Source organism: Marmota monax, unplaced genomic scaffold (genome assembly GCF_021218885.2).
Source record: "Marmota monax isolate L192 unplaced genomic scaffold, Marmota_monax_Labrador192_F-V1.1 WCK01_AAM20220418_F8-fsc00096, whole genome shotgun sequence".
NCBI classification, from domain to species: domain Eukaryota; kingdom Metazoa; phylum Chordata; class Mammalia; order Rodentia; family Sciuridae; genus Marmota; species Marmota monax.
This window is the reverse complement of record NW_026695236.1, coordinates 1,647,415-1,672,182: the sequence shown is the minus strand read 5'-3', so window position 1 is coordinate 1,672,182 and position 24,768 is coordinate 1,647,415. Positions and strand designations below refer to the sequence as shown.

General features: G+C 34.5%; 1 protein-coding gene and 1 pseudogene across 3 annotated transcripts in view; both read right to left on the bottom strand.

Moving 5' to 3' along the window:
• Nucleotides 1-24,768, bottom strand: part of Grm5 (glutamate metabotropic receptor 5) — a 464,549-nt gene that overhangs the window by 379,226 nt on the left and 60,555 nt on the right. The gene's annotated exons all lie outside the window — the stretch shown is intronic.
• On the bottom strand, nt 5,406-6,492 carry LOC124089352 (transmembrane protein 132B-like; annotated as a pseudogene).

Here is a 24,768-nt window from a genome sequence, read left to right as displayed (position 1 = left end):
GCTGCTTAGGACATTTCCAGAAGGTAGAAACATAGAGAGTTCCCCTCAGGAAGGATAAAATATATACCCCAAAGACATGCCTCCAATGATCCACCTCCTCCAGCCATTCCTTACCAGCCCACAGTTACCATTCAGTTAATACATATCAGAAAATAGCTCTGTAGTATCATTTGAGATCAGGTATTGTAATGCCTCCAGCATCACTTTTCTTGCGCAGTATTCTTTTGACTATTATCCTTTTATTCTTCTAAATTAATTTTAACACTGTTTTTTTTTAGTTCTATGAAGAATATCATTGGTATTTTGATGGGATTTGGAAAAAATCTGTAGATCACTTTTGATAATTTGTCCTTATGTTGTTTCTGCCTCTCTAGCACCACAGAAGTTATTTCCCTCTTTTAAGATCTTCTTTAATTTCTCTTTTTTAATTATTTTCAGTTCAGAAAAACTAATATTAGTTCAAAAGAACTAGCTATGTATAACATCAGATGTATTTTGACATAATTATAAAATCATAGAATATTATTTGCACTAATTCAGTCCCCAATACTTCCCTTGCCCTCCCCTCCTTCCTTAACCAGTTTCCTTCCCTCGACTCTGCTGAGAGTTTTGCTTTCTTTAGTGTTCTATAATTTTCACTGGAGATGACATAACTTTCTTTTTTATCAAGAAAATAGACATTTTCTTTGTAGCCTTCTAAAATGGCTATTTATATCTCAATATCCAGGATTATACTAAGCTCTAAGTAAATCTATAAAGGTGAGTACTCACTTTCCTGGCTTCTTGAGTGGGCATAGAAATGGAACAAAAAGATTGAAAAAAAAAAGATTGAATTGGCCCAACTGTTGTATCATTCATGTAGTTGCATATCTATTCTTCTGATGTCTTATCTCCTTGACTGTCTATAAAATATAGTGAAAGTGCTCACTACAGTCTCTAAAATGCACACTTGATAAATTATTTTAAAGTTCATAAATCCTCTCACAACTTCATTGTATTTTTTCTTCTCTCAGGAAGTGATATAAGAAAGTAGAAACATACTGAAAAGAAAATATGGGAAAGTTGAAATTTGTTAAATAAAAATGTTTAAGGAGTGATTGATAAGAAGGACTTAACAAATATTTTGAAGACTCTATCCTTAGAAAGCAGTACATGGTAGTTCTCGAAACACTGGCCAGAGCAATTAGACAGACGAAAGAAATTAAAGGCATAAAAATAGGAAAAGAAGAACTTAAATTATCACTATTTGCAGATGATATGATTCTATACCTAGCAGACCCAAAAGGGTCTACAAAGAAACTATTAGAGCTAATAAATGAATTTAGCAAAGTGGCATGATATAAAATCAACACGCATAAATCAAAGGCATTCCTGTATATCAGCGACAAATCCTCTGAAATGGAAATGAGGACAACCACTCCATTCAAAATATCTTCAAAAAAAATAAAATACTTGGGAATCAACCTAACAAAAGAGGTGAAAGACTTATACAATGAAAACTACAGAACCCTAAAGAGAGAAATAGAAGAAGATCTTAGAAGATGGAAAAATATACCCTGTTCATGGATAGGCAGAACTAACATCATCAAAATGGCGATATTACCAAAAGTTCTCTATAGGTTTAATGCAATGCCAATCAAAATCCCAACGGCATTTCTTGTAGAAATAGAGAAAGCAATCATGAAATTCATATGGAAAAATAAAAGATCCAGAATAGCAAAAACAATGCTAAGCAGGAAGTGTGAATCAGGCGGTATAGCGATACCAGACTTCAAACTATACTACAGAGCAATAGTAACAAAAACAGCATGGTACTGGTACCAAAACAGGCGTGTGGACCAATGGTACAGAATAGAGGACACAGAAACCAATCCACAAAACTACAACTATCTTATATTTGATAAAGGGGCTAAAAGCATGCAATGGAGGAAGAACAGCATCTTCAACAAATGGTGCTGGGAAAACTGGAAATCCATATGCAACAAAATGAAACTGAATCCCTTTCTCTCGCCATGCACAAAAGTTAATTCAAAATGGGTCAAGGAGCTTGATATCAAATCAGAGACACGCTGTCTGATAGAAGAAAAAGTTGACTACGATCTACAGTCGGTGGGGTCGGGCTCCAAATTCCTCAATAGGACACCCATAGCACAAAAGTTAATAACTAGAATCAACAAATGGGACTTACTCAAACTAAAAAGTTTTTTCTCAGCAAAAGAAACAATAAGAGAGGTAAATAGGGAGCCTACACCCTGGGAACAAATCTTTACTCCTCACACTTCAGATAGAGCCCTAATATCCAGAGTATACAAAGAACTCAAAAAATTAGACAATAAGAGAACAAACAACCCAATCAACAAATGGGCCAAGGACCTGAACAGACACTTCTCAGAGGAGGACATACAGTCAATCAACAAGTACATGAAAAAATGCTCACCATCTCTAGCTGTCAGAGAAATGCAAATCAAAACCACCCTAAGATACCATCTCACTCCAGTAAGATTGGCAGCCATTATGAAGTCAAACAACAACAAGTGCTGGCGAGGGTGTGGGGAAAAGGGTACACTTGTACATTGCTGGTGGGACTGCAGATTGGTGCAGCCAATTTGGAAAGCAGTATGGAGATTTCTTGGAAAGCTGGGAATGGAGCCACCATTTGACCCAGCTATTCCCCTTCTTGGTCTATTCCCTAAAGACCTAAAAAGAGCATGCTACAGGGACACTGCTACATCGATGTTCATAGCAGCACAGTTCACAATAGCAAGACTGTGGAACCAACCTAGATGCCCTTCAATAGACGAATGGATAAAAAAAATGTGGCATTTATACAAATGGAGTATTACTCTGCATTAAAAAATGACAAAATCATAGAATTTACAGGGAAATGGATGGCATTAGAGCAGATTATGCTAAGTGAAGCTAGCCAATCCCTAAAAAACAAATGCCAAATGTCTTCTTTGATATAAGGAGAGTAACTAAGATCAGAGTAGGGATGAAGAGCAGGAGAAGAAGATTAACATTTAACAGGGATGAGAGGTGGGAGGGAAAGGGAGAGAGAAGGGAAATTGCATGGTAATGGAAGGAGACCCTCAGGGTTATACAGTGGAGGGGGTAGAGAGAGAGGAGGGGAGGGGAGGGGAGAGGTGGGGAGGGGGGAGGGTGGAGGATGGGAAAGGCAGCGGAGCACAACAGACACTAGTATGGCAATATGTAAATCAATGGATGTGTAACTGATGTGATTCTGCAATCTGTGTATGGGGTGAAGGTGGGAGTTCATAACCCACTTGAATCAAAGTGTGGAATATGATATGTCAAGAAATTTGTAATGTTTTGAACAACCCACAATAAAAAATTAAAAAAAAAAGAAAGCAATACATGGGAATATCAAACATAGTAAAAGCTACTTAAAAAAAATTTTGTGGTAAGGTAATGACTAACATTCTAGATATAAGGAATTTGATGGGCCTGGCAGATGTTCCTATGCATATAAATAGCTGAAAATCAGATATGCCAGCTTTAAATTAAAGGCAGATAGGATAGGAGATATAAATTGGGTGTTCTTTAGCATGTAGATACAATTGAAGCTTATGAAGTTAAGATATTGTAAAGCAACCACATAAAATGAGAAGAAACAGAATTACAGATAATCGTTGATGTTCACAAACCCTAATGGCAGGACATTTCAGCTCTGGGAGAAACAATGTGATACTCAGGAGAGACACAGCTCCAGGGAGTGAGGAGACATCATTTCTTCTGATATTAATTCAGTATGAAATCCAGTGAAGGCTTCTCAAACTCTAGTGCAAATATTAATTACCTTTGAGGTTTTCCAAAACAGATTTACAAGTCCCAGGCCCAGATGTACTCATTCAGTGGGTTTCAGTTGAGGCCACATAGCCTGAATTTTTTTTTTTTTTTTTTTTTTTTTTTTTTTTTTTTTTTTTTTTTTTTTTTTTTTCTGTTTGCAGCCATTTCAATTTATTTAATTGACAAGCTGTCTCATTCTCTTATTCGGAAGCTTGCTCTAACTCCATTTCATACCACTGTTTCAACCGCTGTTTATTTTTTCAAAAAGAATTGGAGACTGATTTTTTCCTTCCTCCCCTTCTTTTTCTGACCCTTGATTTCCTGACAACTGTATCTTGAGGTTTAGACTGGCCATTTATTTTCATGACTGTATTGAGTGTGCTCATTGCTTTCCTACCTCAGGACACATTCTGTGATGTTTTCTCTTGGCCAGAAGCACAGATGTGAATGTTTTCCTGGTCACTGAATAGATGGATTTCCATCCTGCTAAACAGAATCTCATCCGTGCTTTCTCTATTTCTTGAGTAAAATGGCAGTTTAGTCTATATCTGTTTTTAAGGAATCTTCTTTTCACGAAGGTCCACACCAGTTTCATATTTGAGTCTAGTGAGTGAAATGTTCTCCACAAAATATTTATGTGACTAGGTGTTTTAATTGGGCCCTTTCCCCTTAGGAGTGGACTCTATAATTTCCCACATGGATTTTCATCTCCAATGTATTTAAAACAAAACTTTTTTGTGGTTCACAGATATTCCCCAATTTTTGTGAAATCCATGTGAATCTTTTTTATCGAATGTTAATATTTTTTTAAAAATCTGTCATGCAATGCTGATTTAAAATGTGTCAATGAAAAAACAAGGGCTAGAGAAAAATGAGGATTCAGTTACTTTGTATCCAAAAACAGAGGGTGAAGCAGAGAAGGGCCCTGGGAATTCAATCTGGATGTGGCAAGGCTGGTTCTAGGGAGCCCAACTCCTGTCTCATCCAAGCAAATGTCAGTTAAAGGAGAGAAACCATGTATGTTTCAAAAAGCCTCCCAGAAGTCAACAACAAAACAATAAACAACTCTCCCCCAAACAAAACAACAACAGGTGTTGGCATAAATGTGCATAAAAACAATGGACGGAGCACATCACCACTAAGGGTGTCCACATTCACTCACCTGTCACAGAAGAGTTCTCAGGCCCAGTGTAAGACTTGTCCATGCACCTGACTGATGTCAAAGTATAGGAAAATTAACCATCAAACTCCTCCCAGTTGTAAATATCTGTTTGCCCTGAGATGGCAGATAAAGTCCTTGGTGGAGAACTTGGCACACTGGTAATGAGTGAGTACCAGGTGGTGCTCGTCTGCTGACCCAGTGCTGCAGCAGTACTACAGGGGCCATGCCAGGTGCTCATCCTGGCTTACACACAAGCTGCACTAACTCTTCAGGCCACTTTCATGTGCTTAAAAGAGGATGCTACCCCCTGCACCCCCACACCAGGTTTCAACAAATAAATCCTTATTAAATCACCCTCTGTTGCAGAACAAGCTCACGGCTCCATCTGTTTGAAAAACAGAAGGCACATCAGTGAATTAAAATATAACACAGTATTTCATGTCTGTGAGTCCCCCAGCCCCATGTCCTGGCAGACCCACTTGATGCTTTCATCACTGTCAAACAGGATGGAGTTGGTGTACAGGCCCCCATCCTCGGGGAGGATGGTGGTGTAGGAAGTAAACTTGACCCTCTTCCTCTTTGGGCCAGAAGAGTTTACAGGTTCGGTTTTCATCTCTTTCTCATAGACATAGTCAGAAGGTCTGAGCAGCTGACTGTGGAAGGGCTTCTGGGAGCCTCCACTCGGCAGGAAGTTCCTCTCCTCGAACTGCAGCCCCCTGTCTATCATGGGAGTGCGGGAGTGTGATGTCCACTGGGTTCTCCAAAAGCTCCACCTCGTTCCCAAGCCAGACCCAGTCATGGGAGTGGGGGATGTTGCCCTGCTCGCTCATTGCAAGCCTTTTGTCTGTACTTCCAGGCAAATGCCACGCAGTGATCAGGAAGACCAGGATGGCCAGGCAGAAGACGCAGAGCAGGGCGTGCATGCCGATCTCCAAGTCCCTCAAGCCCCTCGAGGCCACTGTAAGGTCACTAGGGTTACTGGATTCTGGAAACTTCCCCTGGGTGGGGAAGTTGGTGATGGCATCTGCACCACCACTCTTGAGCAGCTTCCTGTCCTTCCCCTCCCCAGGTAGTGACAGGGCTGTGCTCCTGTTGGTCCTGTTCTCTGGGCCAGCGGGGCTGCCATGCTGGAGCCACTCCTGGACCGCTGGCTCCTGGCTCCCTTCCCGCTCTATGGAGTTGCTCAGGTGATCTTTATATTCCTGGTTCATGCCCTTGATGTCATTGCTGCCTCCTCGGTGCTCCTCCTCGATGCCCTATGCAAACCTGACCTTGATGCTTCCTTTACCCACAGCAAGAACACTCTTCCTCTTGGTCTTCTGGCAAGGCTCGCTGATCATCATCTCCAACTTGATCAGGGGCCCTTGTGCTTCGCCCTCTGCAACCACAACCAGCCACTGGGACTGCAGGTTTGGCTGGACAGACACCACCATTTCATCCAATGATGAGACAGTTATGGAAAAATCCAAGTCCATGTGGCCATGGCTGTTCCTTTCCTCTTCTGGCGGCTGCCTGTCGGTCATCTGCACCCACGCCCGGCTTCCTTCTAAGGTAATGATTCCTCAGTGATCTGGGCCAACAAATAGACCTCAGCTCTCATTCCTTGTGAATGACCACTTAGGCTGGGTTCTACTGGAGATCTACATAGCCTGAATTTATAACAATGTCTCATACCATGCTCGTGTTGCTGGTCTAGGACCACCCTTTTTGATGTTGAAAGGTCTGAATTGTACCACAATGTTTGGCAGAACATTGGGTTTTGGCAAAACTTTGGGCCAGAACATCAGCATTACCTGGGAGCCTAATGGAAATGTGGAATCTTAGGCTCAACCCAGATCTATGGAATCAGAAATTGCCTTTTATCATTATCCCAGGTGATTCATAGCATTTGTGAAGCATTTCAATCTAGAATGTAGTGCTTAACATATGGCATAGTTTTCATATCTAATAAAATGACACTGTTGATCTCACTTTTATTCCAACCTACTATGGGTGAAAAAGTAGTATGTGAAGCCTGACATCTGCGAGTGAATTGTGCCTCACCTAGCCTTCATTTCTGTATGTAACATGGGACCATTCCAGTGTCCCCACCTTGGTTATGGTTAAGAGTGAAATAGTGTCACAAACGTAACATGCTCTGCTTTTACTTGAGCAGAGCTACAGTTGCTAAACACTGGAATTTCACTTCTACATGAATATTCAGGTTGCAGCTAGCACAGAGCTGTTTGTGAAATTGCTTATTTGTTATGTTAGTTCCACCTATTTGATTAGTTAATTTGGTAAATTTAATGAAGCTTTAAGTGAAATGATTCCAGTTAATGATTATTGATTTGAACCTAAAGAAGAGGGAAATAAAATTCATTCCTGGGTAATTAAAACTTAAAACACATACATTGAGTGGGTGCAGATGCTGACTGATTACAGATTATGACTATTTTAAAACTGGTGTAAAATTAAAACCAAGTTGGAAGGAGTCAGATTATGACTGTGAGAGTAATTAAAACAAAATTGAGATGACCAATCAAAAACTAAATGGATTGCCTGCCAGACAGTATGTCTTCACTACTGGAGATGCCCAAGCTGATGGTAGACACACTGAGCATGTACATCAGAAAGGTTTCTGCTCTGAGAGGAAGTCCAAAACTGAAATTCTAAATTTCAAATTTACGAATTTAGCACTTTTCTCTTCTCTTTACGTTCTTTTATCTCATAACCAGGGAAGTCCATTATATTTTATATGAAAGTATTTTCTAACAGTTTCAAAAATAAGATAATTAATGATGAGTACCCATCAAAGGGCTGTGCCTTGCAGGTTGTGTTGTTAAGTAGTTTAGAGTACATTATTAGGAGTCCATCAGATCAGAATTAGAATAATAACTCTGCCATTATGAACTATGAATCTTGGGTAGATTATACATAGGAATATATAATTATAACATAAATAATAGGAATTTATAATTATATATACATATATGTGTGTATATACAAATATGTGTGTAAATATACAGATATAGATATAGATATAGATATATATAGATATAGATATATAATATATATAAATTTATGTTCAGATTCCTCATCACTAAATGGAACCCAAACTGCTAACCACAGTACAATCTGTATATAGCTTCATAATGTATAAAATGTCAACTGTACTTAAGTCATAGGATCCTGTAAAGACTAAATGACCTTGGCATGGTGACATATATCTGTAATTCCAGCTACTAGGGAGACTATAGCTGGAGCATCACAAGTTCAATGCCAGTCTAGGCAACTTAGAGAGACCCTGTCTCAAAACAAAAAGTAAAATTAGCGCAACTCAGGGTCCCAGAATTCAATCCCCAGTGCTGAAAATAAATATATAAAAGTCTATATGAAATAAATAATATGAGATGTTTAAATAAATATTTCTTCCTGAAGATCTCCATGTGATGATTTAATAAATAAATATATGTCACTCAGCTATGCTGCTCACAGGTTATAGAAACTGTTATATAATAAATATTTGTTATTTTTTTTAAAGAGAGAGTGAGAGAGGAGAGAGAGAGAGAATTTTAATATTTATTTTTTAGTTATAGGCGGATACAACATCTTTGTTTGTATGTGGTGCTGAGGATTGAACCCGGGCCGCACGCATGCCAGGCGAGCACGCTACCACTTGAGCCACATCCCCAGCCCCAAATATTTGTTATTTAAAGTTGTTGAAACATGGGGTAATTTGTCATACAACAATAGAAAACTAATACAGTTCTTTGGCAACCAACTTTTTATGGAATGATCGGAGTAGAATAACTGTAACATTTTTCTGTATAAGAGTATTTCTTGAAGAAGAAATTTATAGGATTTCCCTCTCCTGCTTTTGTTTTTCACTCTTTACATCAATTGCCTCAAAAATCAACCATGTTTTGGATGATTCAATATCTGGAAATAATGCTCCTAAGCATAACATATAATAAGTATTTGACTTATCAAATCACACAACAAAATGAATAAATAACCATTGAGAAAAAAATAAAGTCATCTCAGCTTCAAATAGCATATTCATTCTTCAATAGATGTGTGAATCCTTCCAAGATTTAAGAAATGGGCATTCATGTGTAATAAAGGACCTCTTGAAATAGCAATACAAGTAGTCAGTTAATTCTAGAGGAGTACAGACTTAAATTCAGTACTTTAAATAACAAATCATTTCTACTTTGGAAGTATGACTGAGCTTCTCTGGGGGGAGTTTAATAAATCTAAATTCAAATACTGGGCTTTGATAAACTGCAAAGTCCTGCACAGCTCTCCCATGCTACTTGCTTCTAGCGAAATGGATCTTGCACATTGGAATACATACAGTGTAACATGATTGGAATACATCTTCCTGTTAGCCTTAGCTAATCTTCCAAAGTGTATTTTAACCTTTTATCCCTGAGGAATTAGCCAAATAAGATTGTAAGACTATTGTCTTGTACTATCATCAAATCAAAGCCACTCATTATGCAAAACACCCAATAAAATTAAACAATACTCTGATACATTAATTAACACATCAATGTGTTGAGAGCCATAGCCAAGTAGGAATGATGCATGGCATTTTTGGTTGAAAGGTGACGCCAGCAGGCCATTGAGATGATATAATTATGTTAAGATCCGCATTCAAATGGATATTAGACCCCTGCTGTCCGCATGGGCCTGCTACTTTGGAGCTCTAGCAGGACTCCCAGAGAGTTCCCATTGTTTGGGGAAGTGCAGTAGGAGGGATTTCCGGAGGAGGGATTTGTCTGTTGGTGTAGTGTGGCCCAGGAGAACACCATGTGTGTAGTTCGGCATATTTCCCAGGAGAGTGCGTGGCATTGGCGTGAGTTTCAGAAATAAAGTTTGTTCCTGCTTGAGTGGCTCATGATTTTGTGCCCAGCCAGACTGCAGCATCAATGGCAATGAACACATTACTAGGATAAATCTGCACATTACCAGAATATTGACTCAAGAACCATATCTTGACCTACAACTAACTACTTGGTTTCTCACAAGAATAGACATGGAGAAGCACAGTTACCTAAAAAAGGAAGAATGGGCATGCTCATCTGTAGACATGATGCTATTTTTGTACTTTTAACTTGAAAGGAAATTTTTAGATTGGATCATTTACTACTTATGCTTGTCAAATGATCATTCAGGTTATGCTTAAATATTTTGTGTTAAATAAACCCAAATCATCTTATTCTATATCTAATCATCCTCAGCTCTTCAAAATCCTTAAATATATATTATATATTATATTTCATATACATCATATAAAATTAAACTCAGAACTTAAATAACAAACTTGCATTCCAATTCTATTTTTGAAGTATGATTGTATATAAAATATTATATACAATATTATATATAGACATACATACACACACACACGCGAGCACGCACACACACATACACACGCACAGCTTCTCTGAAGAGTCCTACAACTTGGTAGAAACCACAAAAGAGGAGGTGTGTTCTGGACAGCAAAATGCTTTTGCTATAGAGGTCTGAGGGAACGTGCAAGGTGGAGGTAAGATAGGAGGGCATCTGAGGAAGACAGATACAGCAAAATTCTCAAGAATTGTCAAGCAGTCACATCAGACAACATACTCAAGACCCAAAGGGTCGTGTGCTGGAAGAGAGTACCCGGAAGGAAGGAAATTTGCTAAGGGCAAAGTTAACACAAGCCCATCCTGACTGGGTCAGGTCACTCTTTTTCCTCACTGACCTCCTCCCTGAGGACTCTCATATTACATAAAGGAAATATGGGATAAACATAATAAAGTCTAAAAGGTGAAGGCTATGATTACTTAAAGCAAAGACAGATTATAGATTCCTCTAATCTATAGCCTCAAAGAACCAATTACAAGTCAATGCTCTTGGACCCAAGGATATTAAAACAATTGTTTAAAATCTAGAATTCTAAAAGTATTTCTGTTTTATAATAGGCAGAGTCATATTTATTGCCTATAGTATGCCTATAGTATGCAATGGCTGTTTTGTTCCAATTAAAAATATTTTTGCCTTTTTAAATAATTCATATGTAAAATATTAGGTTATCATTCTGTCAGCTGAGATCTTGAAATAGGAGGTTTAATAGGAATGCAAAGAGAATAACTTTTCATTTTAAAGATATAGAAGATATTGCTATACACAATTTACATTTTGATAATTAATTGCTTTCCCCTGGAAGACTAAGCTGGTTTAATGATGAAAAATAACTTCATTATATGTAAGTATTTCTGTTATATGTGTATGTTCATGTGTGTATGTATATATATATATATATATATATATATATATATATATATATATGTGTGTGTGTGTGTGTGTTAATAATAAATACACAACCATATGTATGTTTGTACATAAATGTACATAAATTCACAAATGGGAAAGTAACAAGATGTGGAAACATTTCCCAATGGTTAGTATTCTCTTTTATTTTTGTCAAACATTCATCTGATGTCTGCTTGAATGTTTCCAGTAATGAAAAGTTCATCATCTAATAAGGTATTTTGTCCTAATTCCCTCAATTTTTTCTCTAATCTGAAGCTGGTCATCCTACTTATGTTTATAGATCACTTTGTCTGATAGCTCCATAAAAACTATAATGACACTCATTATTCAATTCTTACTTAACACAATATCTCTAATTACTTCAACTTCACCTTAAGTGTCATAATTTTGAAACTGTGCAGTCATTTTCTAGTTTGAGTCTTTCTTAAGTGAAAATCCATGAATTCATAATACCACACAAATCTACTGAGTTAGGCTGCTTAGAGTAAATGAGAATAAAAAATAAATACCACCATCTATCAACTCTTTTCCATCCACCTAGAACCTACAGTTGGTTATTTTAAAAATACCAAAATCTTCTTGATTCAGCTAAATTTTCAGGAAGTCTTCATATTTTTTAATGAGGGATTTAGAGAGCCACACCTACATTTTGCTATTCATATTGAGGCATGGTGTATTTTATCCTAACCTAAGATAACATTTATTGTTACTGTATAAAAATCAATATCCTCAGATGTTTAACACAAGGTAACAAATAATTTTAAGCTCTATTGTGAGATAAACCTGTCTTTGATCACTAAGACTGCTACAAACTGCTATGTGAATGACCTCTGCCTCTCTGTGACCAAAGATTTTAATATTTAAAGGGGAAACAATAATTCTTATATTCTGGATTATTGTGATAATTATGATAGCACATGAGAAGTATTTCATACATAACAGGGACTCAACAATTGGTATATTGTCCTGTCATTGTTACTACTGCTATGGCTTCTAATATTTTGAACTGACAAAATCTCAAAAATGTGAATCTTTAAGTATTTGACTGGTATCCTTTCTCTGCCAGTAGACAAGTCAGTATAGTGTCCAGGAGAACCTGTCTGAGAACAGCCACTAGACAACAATTTCCAGATAGTCCTAGATTAGCTAATCCATAATAATATCTCACATGTACTGGTTATTAGTAAAATCTAGGACAAAGACTTTACTGCTGCACATTAAGGGAGGTGCTAATACAGTTTACAAAGGAATAGAGGCAATTTTTACTCGGAAAATGGAACCCAAAGTGCTAACCACAGTATAATCTGTATACAGCTTTATCATGTATAAAATGTTGTACCTTCTACATATTTCTTACCATCAGCAGACAAATTTGGAATATACCTAAGTTTTCTACTTCATGTTTTGGCATCTTAGATGTGAGAATATTGTGAAATCTTATTAAATGCTTTGCCAAAATCTGGGACTACAATGCCCACAGACTTCCAGAACTTTGCATTTCTAACCTTCCTACTTAAAAAAAGGATATGAGCTTGACTTAATCTTTCCTTTTCAAAGTTCTGAAATGCTTTTTGAATAATGAGCTCTAAACTCTTATTGAAATGTAGTTCAGCCTTAGGAGCCTTGTAAATCTACTATTCCTCTTCAATTCTTCAACCTCAATTTTTCTTCTTAAATGGGATGATGGTAGCCTGTATCTTATCTCCCAAAGCCTTTGTTTCTTTATCTAATAAGTATAGATAATAATATCTAATAAATTGGACGTTTGTAACAAATAGATTTAAAAATTTTCAAGTGCTGGAAACAGGGTTTGGCACAAAACAAATCAATAATAGCTGTCATTATGTAAATTTTACCAACAATAAATTTGTGAGAAAGTTGATGATGCTGAATTTTTCAACACTGCATTCTTCATGAATAGTAGCATTCTCTTGTATACAGAAGCAACACTCAATAATTGTTTGCTGAACTGAAAATCCAGAGCAAGTTTTTATATTGCCCAAGTTGCAATTAAGCAGCAAATTCGACACATAAAACATTTTTTCAAAGATAAAAATGGAAGTTCTTTTAGATTGCTATTGGATAACCCCAAAAGGGTTCCTATAAATACAATAAAAATACTTAGGTATGCTGATTTTTCCTCCAGGCTTAGCATATTTTCCCAAAATAGTCCTGCTTGGAAAGACAGCAAATGAATAATTTCATCTCTAGTAAACTAATCAATATTGAAGCAGAAACTCTCAGTTTATTCTAATTTGCTAATAGAACAAATGCAATACTATTTCTAGCCTAGGAAAGATTAGATTCCAGCAAAATTTTCAAATAATAGATTCATTTGAAAAGACTTAAAAGGCCCTTTGTCTAAATGAAGGAACAGTTCTTTAAATGAATTTGAGAAACTCAACACAAGTCACATAAAATTCAAGTTCCATTCACAATGGACAATTTTAAATTTTCAAGGCATCATCTTCCTTCCATCAGATGAAGGTTTTGTGTATCTGAAGTACTGTCATGTGTCTGAGGTGAGACTCTGACCACAGTTACCACACATTTGCTGCAGTTGGATAGTTAAGATTCTAATTCAGGCTTTCACACTTTCTTGTCTTTAGTGTTCAAGGAGGAGCAACTGTGGAGGAAAATCTGATCCAGAAGACAGAGTCAATATGCACAGAATTTCCTCAAAATTCCAACAAAATTGAAGGAAGGGTACTGCTTTAATTCCACATAGCAATTGAAGGAATGCTACTTGGCTTCAAGATGCCCTGGTAAAGGTAGATAGCAAGAACTACTGTCTGCTGCATATGAACATACCTCCATTGCCAAGGCATGCAAACTCAGAAATTTTGTACAGGAATTTTTAACACTACCATTCAGTACTTGTGTTTATTAATCCTTAGCTACATCATCTATTTATTTGCCATCAGTTAGAAAAATTCTGTACATTTTCAATTGTATTAAATCAATTTCTCTTCCACTTATAGTGATTCATTCTTCTTCATTACTAGCAAGTTCTAAATTACAAGATAAATAAGGCCTGGAGATCAGTTGTCTAATACAGTGCCTATAGCTATTAATATTTGTATTGCATTATTAATAATTTAATAAGAGGACTGGTCTTATGACTTTTGCTCTTACCACATAATAATAATAATGATAATCATCATCATCATCATCGTCATAAATAAGGGAGAAAGATGTAACTTTTGGAGGTGATGGACAAGCTTATGGCGTAGATTGTTCTGATGGTTTCATAGTTATACACTTATCTCCAAGCTCATCAAATTGTATATATTAGTTATGCACAGATTTTGGTATGTCAATAATTTAAATCAAATATAATGTTGAAAAAATAAAATATTGCTGTTGGAAAGAAAAAAACAGCAGCTAATGCTTTGAGTGACTCATACGTGCTGTTTACTATATTAGGATTATTATACCTCAATTTTTCTCTATGGGTATGTATTTTCTCCATTTTACTGATAAGAAAATTGAGGTTCAGAAAGGATAAGTAATTTATAAAAGCACACATTCTTCACTGCAAGATCTGAGAAACAGTTCAGGTTTTGTAATTTCAATTTGTATTCCTTTATGATTAGATTCTTTCCTGTGTGAGAGAAAACATAAACACTACAAGTCTTTTACTTTTGTCCTAGATTCTGTAATATAGCCTCCATTTTAATAAAACTCTATTTTGCAAAGTCCCATAATTCTTCAACATCTGGTTCAATAATGCAGTTTCATAATGAAAACCTAATGAATCACTTTCAATGGTTGCAGGAGTGACAGGCAGGTGAAAAAAGAATTAGGTCCCTGGAGTCCTGCCCTAAGAACAGGCAGCCTGTTGAAGCCACATGCGTGGCCAAGGCAGGGAGGTTAGATACCATCTCATTATCACTTTCACAGCATCTGCAAGATTTACTTAACTTTTGATTCCAGAAAGTAAACAAAATGATTTTTATTTTTGAGAAACTGGGACCAATAATTTACTGAAATAGGAAACTACACATTTTTTTCTACAACTTAAATATAAATGTGTATAACAAGTAACAAATGTTCTGATTCTGACATAATTTTCAAACCATTCCCTTAAAAAATTATTAGCCCGGGCTGGGGATGTGGCTCAAGCGGTAGCGTGCTCGCCTGGCATGTGTGCGGCCCGGGTTCGATCCTCAGCACCACATACAAACAAAGATGTTGTGTCTGCCGAAAACCAAAAAATAAATATTAAAAAAAAAATTTCTCTCTCTCTCTCTCTCTCTCTCTCTCTCTCCACTCTCTCTTTAAAAAAAAAAAATTATTAGCCCTATGTAGAAAGATATTTCTGTTTTGGTCTAGACTCTTTTGTAGAGATTTCTGATTATTGCTGCTCATCTTTTTGAATGTCTGATGAAATTTAGTTTGGCTGAAGGCCTTTCTACTATTTACAGAAAGGCCTTCAGCTCCGTGCAGAATCATTTTTTGGCCTGTTTAATATTCTGGTTCTGTACTCTGATCTGATGCTTCTGTGTATTCCTTCTACACTTTTAAATTCCCTTTTAAGGGAAAAGTCACTTCAGCTTGGACTAAAGTTGATGAAGAGCTGAGTAGAAACATGGAGGCATGTTCTAATATTTCTACTATGGAATCCTAGGATTTTCTCATATTTGAGGTCTTCTTGTGGAGGCCACTTTGATCTAACCATGGCAAAAAGCATAGGCAACAAAGGCATTCTATCCCATGTTGACTTTACTTAATAAAGGACTATGAAATTTTAAATTCTGGATATGAAGATATTTGGGATATTCTGGAGACATAAACTTTGAGAAATAAGTAGAGCGACAGACTTTGTAGGCTGCTATTTGGATCCAAGGGACCTGTTCTTCCATCTACTGACTACATCTACAGTGCATAATTTGGAAAATACTCAGTTTTTAATGGCTAAAATATTTTTAAAATTTATTGACAAATATGGCATCTCAAATAACCACTCATAATTCAAATTTGTTAAAATAAGGATTCAAATTTAGATAAATATGTTCTGATTAGTAAATGAAAATAAATTATATCATATGACTTTTTTAAGCATTTAAGAGGATCCTTATTGAATTTTCTTTCTGAGCACAGAATAGGGCAGAAAACCTCTCAAAAACTAAAATTCACTGGCTACCTGTTGTTTCTGAAAAAAAACTTAAGAAATATTCCACCAAGAGTTATGTTGACAAATTAAAAGGGTTCTTGCCATTTCTAGTGGTTCTTCCACTATAAAAATAACATGACACACAGAAGTGGAGCTAATAGTATTGCACCAATTATCTTCATTTGCTTTAACAAATATGCTTTGATTATCTAAGATAATGTCATCAGGATAAACTGAGTGAGGTATATACAGGATTTATTGGCATTATCTTTACAATGTATTTTAAACTGCAAAGATTCCTAAATTCTATAAACGTATAATATATATTTATATCATGTATGTATATATATATATATATGGTTAAGAAATATTCCTTACCTACATTCTGTGCTCAAACATTAAGATTTTTATCTAGATATGCAAGGCACTCTACTACCAAAATATAAAGAGGAGGTATTAAAATGATCATTAAAATTAATTTCTCATGCCTATCATGTGAATTTTAATAAATAATCTAGAAGGAGTTCAAACAATTTAGTGTTATTGCAATAGAATTTCTTCTAGCCCATCTCTTTATTTATGTGAACAGTATTTCACAGACCTTACATTTATGAAAATGAAAAATAGAAAAAAACTAGTTCTCACTCTATTAAGGACAACATATCAATGATTTCCGATCTTTGACTTTACCAATACATGAAGATCTTTTTTCTGTTGCATATATTTTGTTAATATCTTAAATATAAAATTGTGTTTAAATATTGCTTGAAACTTATTTTAGAAGTGTTTTGAAATTAAGGAAATTGAAGCTCACAGAGATTATGAACTTGCCCAGTATTGTATATACTGAATAAGGCATCAACCTCAAAAGTCTATGTGACTTCAAACCATAGACTTCAACTGTTTCATCTGAAATATAAATGGACCAATATCCCTTAAAGTAGAATTTTAAACACAGAACTCAAATGAAATCTAATTCTAGTTAATAGATGTATTCTTATTGTTCATCAATATAACACTGGAATGAATTTTCAAAGAATTGATATATAAATTACGAGTCAAAAAAAGACAGCTACTTGTTCTGGCTGATTTAAACATTTACCATTTTGAAATGGTATTGAGGAAAAAATATCCTTTCTCAAGCCCTTGCCCCACTATAGACATTCTTGGTTCTTATTTTAAGACTATAGAATTGAATGCAGGATAGAGATTGATAACACATTTAAATGAAATGTGTTTAAGAATCAGGAGTCATTGACCCTGAGTTCAAATTTCAGCTCTGCCCTCAATTTATAATACAAAATTTCCTTTTGTAAGCCTCAATTTCTCCATCTACAGAATTAGGATAAATTCTTATATCACATATTGACTGAGGTTTCAATGAGATTAGGCAAGTGGATTGCCTAGGAGAGAAATTGGTTATTCAGAGGCTGAATTAAGTTTGAAGTGAACTACATCCTGATGTTGATTAGCTACAGTGGTTTCTTCTTCCACTTTGCATATCACCAATGCAAAATAACTTGGATTTTCTATCCTAAATATAAAATGATACATTGACCCTCTGTGTTAAAACCTTGAAAAAGCAATGCACTTTGAAATCTTGTGTTTAGTGCTTCATTGTGTGATCAATATTTTTGATTAAAATTCTTTGCTACTACCAAAATATAAAGAGGAGGCATCAGATGATCACTAAAATTAATATCTCATGCCCATCATGTGAATTTTTAAAAATAATCCAGAAGGAGTTCAAACAATTTAGTGTTATTGCAATAGAATTTCTTCTAGACCATCTCTTTATTTATGTGAACAGTATTTCATAGACCTGACATTTATGAAAATGAATAATAGGAAAAAAGTAATATATAAATCTTCTGCACACAGAAGTCTCAATTCTACTCAGAAGTGATATTTATGCATGAATTCATGAATAATTCATAAAGAGGACATTCATCTAATAGAAAATAATTTTTTTAACAAATTGTTATTTTATGTGTAATAATTATCTTTTATAATTGCAATATATCTATGATGTTTTGATCAACTTAGTACTGAAATTTTTATGACAATAACTTAACCCAGGAAATTTCTTTCATTACAGGGAAATACACCAACAAAAAATACATAGACATATGTACATATACAATTTGTCTGTATTTCTTGTTTCAAATTCATGTAATAATTTAAATAATACAAATCACATTAGCATAATTTAAATAATACAAATCACTGAAGACAGTAGAATGGAAATACGAATTTTAGAAGAACTGTAAACAATATTAATTTCTTGACCTTTAAAACTTCTAATTTTAACTGAATGCTAAGTGTCAGAGCACCACAGTTTGAATTTTTCCAGTTACATTTAAGTAAATGCCTTATGGGATTTTTTTATATGTATACGCAAAACAGAATAAGTCACATTCATTTTATCTATTCAAACTTACAGTAAACTATTCTAGATAATGTAGTGTTAGCTTGGTGCTATGGCATGTCTGTAGACCCAGCTACTTGTGGGCTGAAGCAGAAGGATCACTTGAGTCCAGAAGTTCCAAGCCACTGGATAACATAGACCTGGTTGTAAATAAATAAATAAGTAAATATAAATAAATAAAGTATATATGTGTGTGCCCTGGATACGTGTAAATGCATACATATGTGTATGTTTGTGTGTGTGTGTGTGTGTGTGTAATTTCCAAGCTCTTTAATGTATTTTTGAGCAGAAGTGCTTAAAAAAAATGAGATAAGGCCAGATTAGTGCATCAAGTAGTCAGAGTCTAGGGCAATCCAGAGAAGCCAAGATTCATAAGCCACTTAAGGGAAAGATTCTGAAACTAGAGACTGAATCCAAATCCTTTGTCATTCTTGTCCTTGACAAATGTCTAAGGGTATAACAGGCCCAAAGTAGAAAGCCAATCATAGACAGAAATCTCTAAAACAAAACCTAGATGAACATTTTCTCTTCAAAGATATTTATTACAGGGAAGAAAAGTTGTGGACCACGCACATTGATCATATTTTCTGCTCATGATAAAACTTTGAGATTTCAGGAACTAAAAGAATTTTGGAAAATATTTATTCACTGCAATGAACTTAGCAACTTCTCAGTATTTAAAGTCAGTTTTCATGAGACCCATGGTGACATTTACAAATGTGGGTTGTTTTAAGTATATAATAAAATGTGTTCAACATGTGGAAGATCTTCATAGCTCAGTGAACTAGTCATTTCCAAGTGACCAATGGATGAAGTTACAAAATCTTGAATGGTAAAGATTCATTTAAAGTACAAAATTGGACAATGGGTTTCAATGTAAAAATAATACAAAATTTTAATTTATATGCATATCAGATGTTATAATATAAATAACTTTTAAGATGCTACCACTTGTATGTGTTTACTGTACAACCAAGGATGAATGCCAACAAGTACCTGAAAAACTGATTGGCATTCTTCAAAAAAATGAATATTTACATTTATACAAAAATGTTGACTCAAATGTTTGTAGAAGATTTATTAATCATAACTGGAAACATATGTCTTGAAGTTGGAGCATGTTTAAACAAATTGTGATACACCCATCTCATAGAGTACTACTAGGCACGAAAAAGGGCAAATATAATTTATATATATTATAAAGCTTATATATATAATTTATATATAATATATATTACAAAATTTATACACATATTTATATACATGTAAGCATATATGTATATAAAATTTATGTGTATTTGTAAATCTATAAAATTTATGCACACACACACACACACACACACACACATATATATATATATATATATATATATATATCTCCAGAGAATGCATTATGCTTAGTGAAAAAGTCAGTCTCCAAAGGTCATATATTGATGGTAGAAGAGACGCAAAAGAGAATGAATGAAAGAAGTGGATATAGACATCAAAGGGAAATACAAGGGCTCCTGGTGATGAAGGAACACATCTGTCTTAACTGTAACACTATCAGTATCCTGACTTTGATATTGGTACTACAGTTTTGCAAAATATTATCATTTGAGGAAACTGGGTGAAAGATATAGGATTTTTTATATCTTGTATCATTTCTTCAACTGTGTGCAAATCTACATTTATTCAAAATGAATAGTCTAATTTTAAAAATCAATAGGTAATTATTACTTCTTAAAATTATGACATAGTGGATGTTGTATTCTCACCAACAAAATGATAATGATTGAAGCAGTGTCTACATCAGTTGGCAGGATTTGTTCCTCCACAATGGATATATAAATTTCAAAACATCACACTGCACAAATATACACAATTTTATCTATTAAAATAAGATAAAACTTAAATAATTAAATAAATAGCTTGAAAAGAGAATTTGGGATGAGAGGTTCAACAAACTCAGCCTGAAGAAGAGAAAAATGAAGGGCCAGTTTCATATTTAAGTACCTGAAGAAATAATTAAAGAAGTAAAATAATCAAATTCACAACAGATTATAGAGCTAGCCTTAGATTACAGCTTAGAGGAAAGTTAATAAAGAACTGCCTGGTTATATGCAGGTTCTCAGGCACAAAAGCAAGCTATGTTGAGGAAGCTGTCTTTTTTCCCCATCTACATAGAATCATTATATGAATAATTATTCTTATAGCATGTATTGAGAGTAGTGCTGTTCTATAATAAATTCATAGTAGACTAGAGGCTGGGAACTAGGAGTAAAGGAGGAGAGAAAAGAAAAGGGAAGAAGTGGGGTATGGAGTTGACCAAATTATTCCAGGTGAATGTATGAAGACATCGTAATGTATTCTGCTTTTTTATATAATTGTAATGCACCAATTAAAAATAAATAAATAATTAGAAAGACAAATAAAATAGAGAAACAGGATGAGGGGGAGTCAGAAAGGGAAGAATAGGGTCATACTGGGGACTTAAGTAGAGAAAACTATGTTATATGCGCTTACAAATATGTCAAAATTTACCCCACTATTATGTACTACTATAATTTACTAATAAAAATATTTTAAAAGAAAAAAATATTGAATATATTCAAGGGCTATTTGCTATACATTATGTAATGAATTCCACAACAGATTGCTTAATATACATATATAAATCACAAATCACATTATACATTAGATCCCAATCTTGTTCATCTTATTTCTGAAGGTTTTTAGCCCTTGCTCAACATCTCCACATTTTTCCCATCTTCCAATATCTGACAACTATTTTTCCATTCTGCTTCTATAACTTTGTTTTTTTCAGATTCTGTATAAAATTTAAATCATTCAGCATTTGTCTTCTTTTTTCTGGCTTATTTCCTTTAGCATACTGTTCTCCAAATTCATCCATGTTGTTGTAAATGGGAAGATATCCTTCCTTTCTGTCGCAGAATAATATTTCATAGTATATGGCTACAAAAATATCTTCACATACTCATTCTTTGATGGACACATAGGCCGTTTCCATTTCCTTATTATTTTCAACAATGCTGAAATTAAAATGGGAATGCAGATATCTTTTCAAGAATCTGATTTAATTTCCTCTGGATACAAACCAGAAGTGGGATTGATGGGTAATTAGGTAATTCTAATTTTACTTTCTTGAGGAGCCTTAATATCATTTTCAAACATGTCTGCACCAATCTGCAATTCACCAACAGTGTACAGGGTTCCCTTTCCCCACACCCTCACCAACACTAATCTCTGGTCTTTTTAATACTAGACACTCTTAACAGACGTAAGATCATGTCTCATTATGGTTTTGATTTGTGCATCTCTAATGATTAGAACAGCTATTCACATACCTATCAGCCATCTGCATGTCTCTGGAAACAATATCTGTTCTACTTCTTTGTCCATTTTAATTGGGCTACTTGTTCTTGTTTTTTGTTTGCTATTGAATATTTTAGTTCCTAATATGTATTTGGATATTAATTGCTTATCAGACAAATGGTTTTAAAATATTTTCCTCCTAATCCACAGATTATATTTTAATTTTATTGACTGCTTCCTTTTCTGTGCAGAAACTTTTAGTTTTGATACAGTCCCACTTCTTACTTTTGCTGCTTATGTTTTTGGTGTTGTATCAAAAAAAAAGATCATTGCAAAAAGTAATATAGATCAGTTTTCCTCCTATGTTTTCTCCTAGATGTTTTATGGCTTCAGAATTATACTCAAGTCTTGTATCTTTTTCTACCCAACTGCTATATTTTCTGGACTGCATATTTAAGAATGAATAAAATGTCTGCTGTCCAGATGAGGGGCTCCTAACCTGTGGGGGGTATGGGCATGAGGATGCTTAGAAAAATTCTCAGATAAGTGATGATTACAATTAATCTAATTTAACAATTAGAGATTTTTTAGAACTAGCTTGGTGAAAAAATTGAGAGCAAATAAGATTCATATGGTACACATCATTTGGCATTTTCTAAATAATCATTTCTTATTTCTAACAAATGATTGAAAATTAGTTCATATAGGTTGTATCAAATATAGAAAGGGTACCATGGAAGCTTAAAATCTTTAAATTCTAAGTGAAAATAGCTACAAATTAATAATGAGAATGAGAATGAATTGGTGTTCTAGGTATGAAAGGAAGAAGAGCCATATTACTGCTCCTCTCACCTCAATCTATCGCTGTTATTCAAAGTAAATACATGTCAGTCAAAGTAAATATATATGTTTGCAAGAGGTTATAGCCTCACTTTTTAAGGGAAGTTTTAATTATCAGTCAATCCATTAACTTTAAAGTTCAGGTTGCACATAAAATCCTGTGGGAGAATATTACTACCAAATGGCCTATTTTCTATACACAAAATTTGATTACAGCTATATCTTCTTTTCTGGAGTCCATGAGAAATGTGATCTTCCTTTCCAAAAGTGTAATGTTGATAAACTTCCAAAGAAAATTTCTGAGTGGCTCTGGAGAGAAGAAATGGTGTGATATTTAGTATACTTGTGCTTCATAAAACTGTGCAGCTTCAAAAAAAGGTTGAAATAATCTTTACACTCTGCATTGCTGGAATTAATTACCTACCAAATTTTAATGGTAATGCATTACAAATATCATGAACAGATGCAAATTTCTATTCCTTTTTGTGCTTATACACAAAAATTAACAAACAAAATAAAACTTCTATCTTGAATATCTATAATATTTCAAATCTGAATCCTCCCCGTTGTCTCCCTTCACCTGCTCTTCCTTTTCCATTGAAGACATCTAGGGAGTATCTGAGACACAATGGGAGCTATACCAGGACAGGACCTACATGAGACATGCGGAATGTCAAAAACTGAGAGAGTGAGCACGGGATGTATAAGAAAGCAATGATGCTAGAAGCCAGAAAGAACTCCATACATAGGCATCAACCAAAAACTTCTAGAGGCAGACATTAAAGTTGGTGTCTGAAACCAGGAGTCAGTTTAAAGTAGCAAATTCTATCAAGCTGGAAACAAATGGAAATGGGAAAGAGGGGGACTGCTGTGATCTAGAGAACTATCCAGCAGAGTTGCTATTGCTTAAATACTGCACACATGGATATGTTGGTGGTGTGGTATGTGCTGTAAAACAGTAACTTTCAAACTTTATTGAAATAAATTTTATTTATGATAAGAAATAAATTTTACAACACTGATGTCATGTGTATGTGAAGGAGTGAGTGTGTGTATGTGTTTGTAAATCAGGAAAAATATTATGAAACAAAGTTTATGTTTACTACACTTAATGTACTCTAATATTTTTACACTATGCATTGCTGGAATTAATTACCTACCAAATTTTAATGGTGATGCATTCCAAATATTATAAACAGATGTTATTCTGTTCTGTACTTTTTATTTCTTTAAGCATGATATTTTCAATTCGTTAAATTGTTTTCACAATTCCATAATACACCTCATTTTATCTATTTAAGGACTAATAGAAGGAAGAACAAATTGAATATTCAAAAATGGCAACAAAATTTGTTTTTTTAAAGGAAAGAAATAAATACAATAGGTGAAGGATATGTTTATTATTCTAATATTCTTATAGGATGGTAGATCTAAAACTAGACTTAGAGATTTTCTAGTCATCAATTTCCTTTAATTTGATAGATGAAAACAAGTTTGACCAAATGAAGTCACTAATCTAAGGTCTCATAGTAAATGGCAGAGTTAGATTTAAGACTCAAAACAATCATCTCCTAGTACTAATTTTATTATAAGTACAAATGTGTCTTCATCTAAGAGGTTTCACGAAAGAGCAAGGAAGCACATATTGAATTAGAAGACCCCATAATTCCAAGTTAAAGCATTTTAGACTTAATCTTGGGGTAATAATAAGTCATTAAAGAGATCATATCAGGAACATCAAATAACAAGAATGCTCATTGAGATACATGTGGTAGTTTTTATGAGTGGATTGGG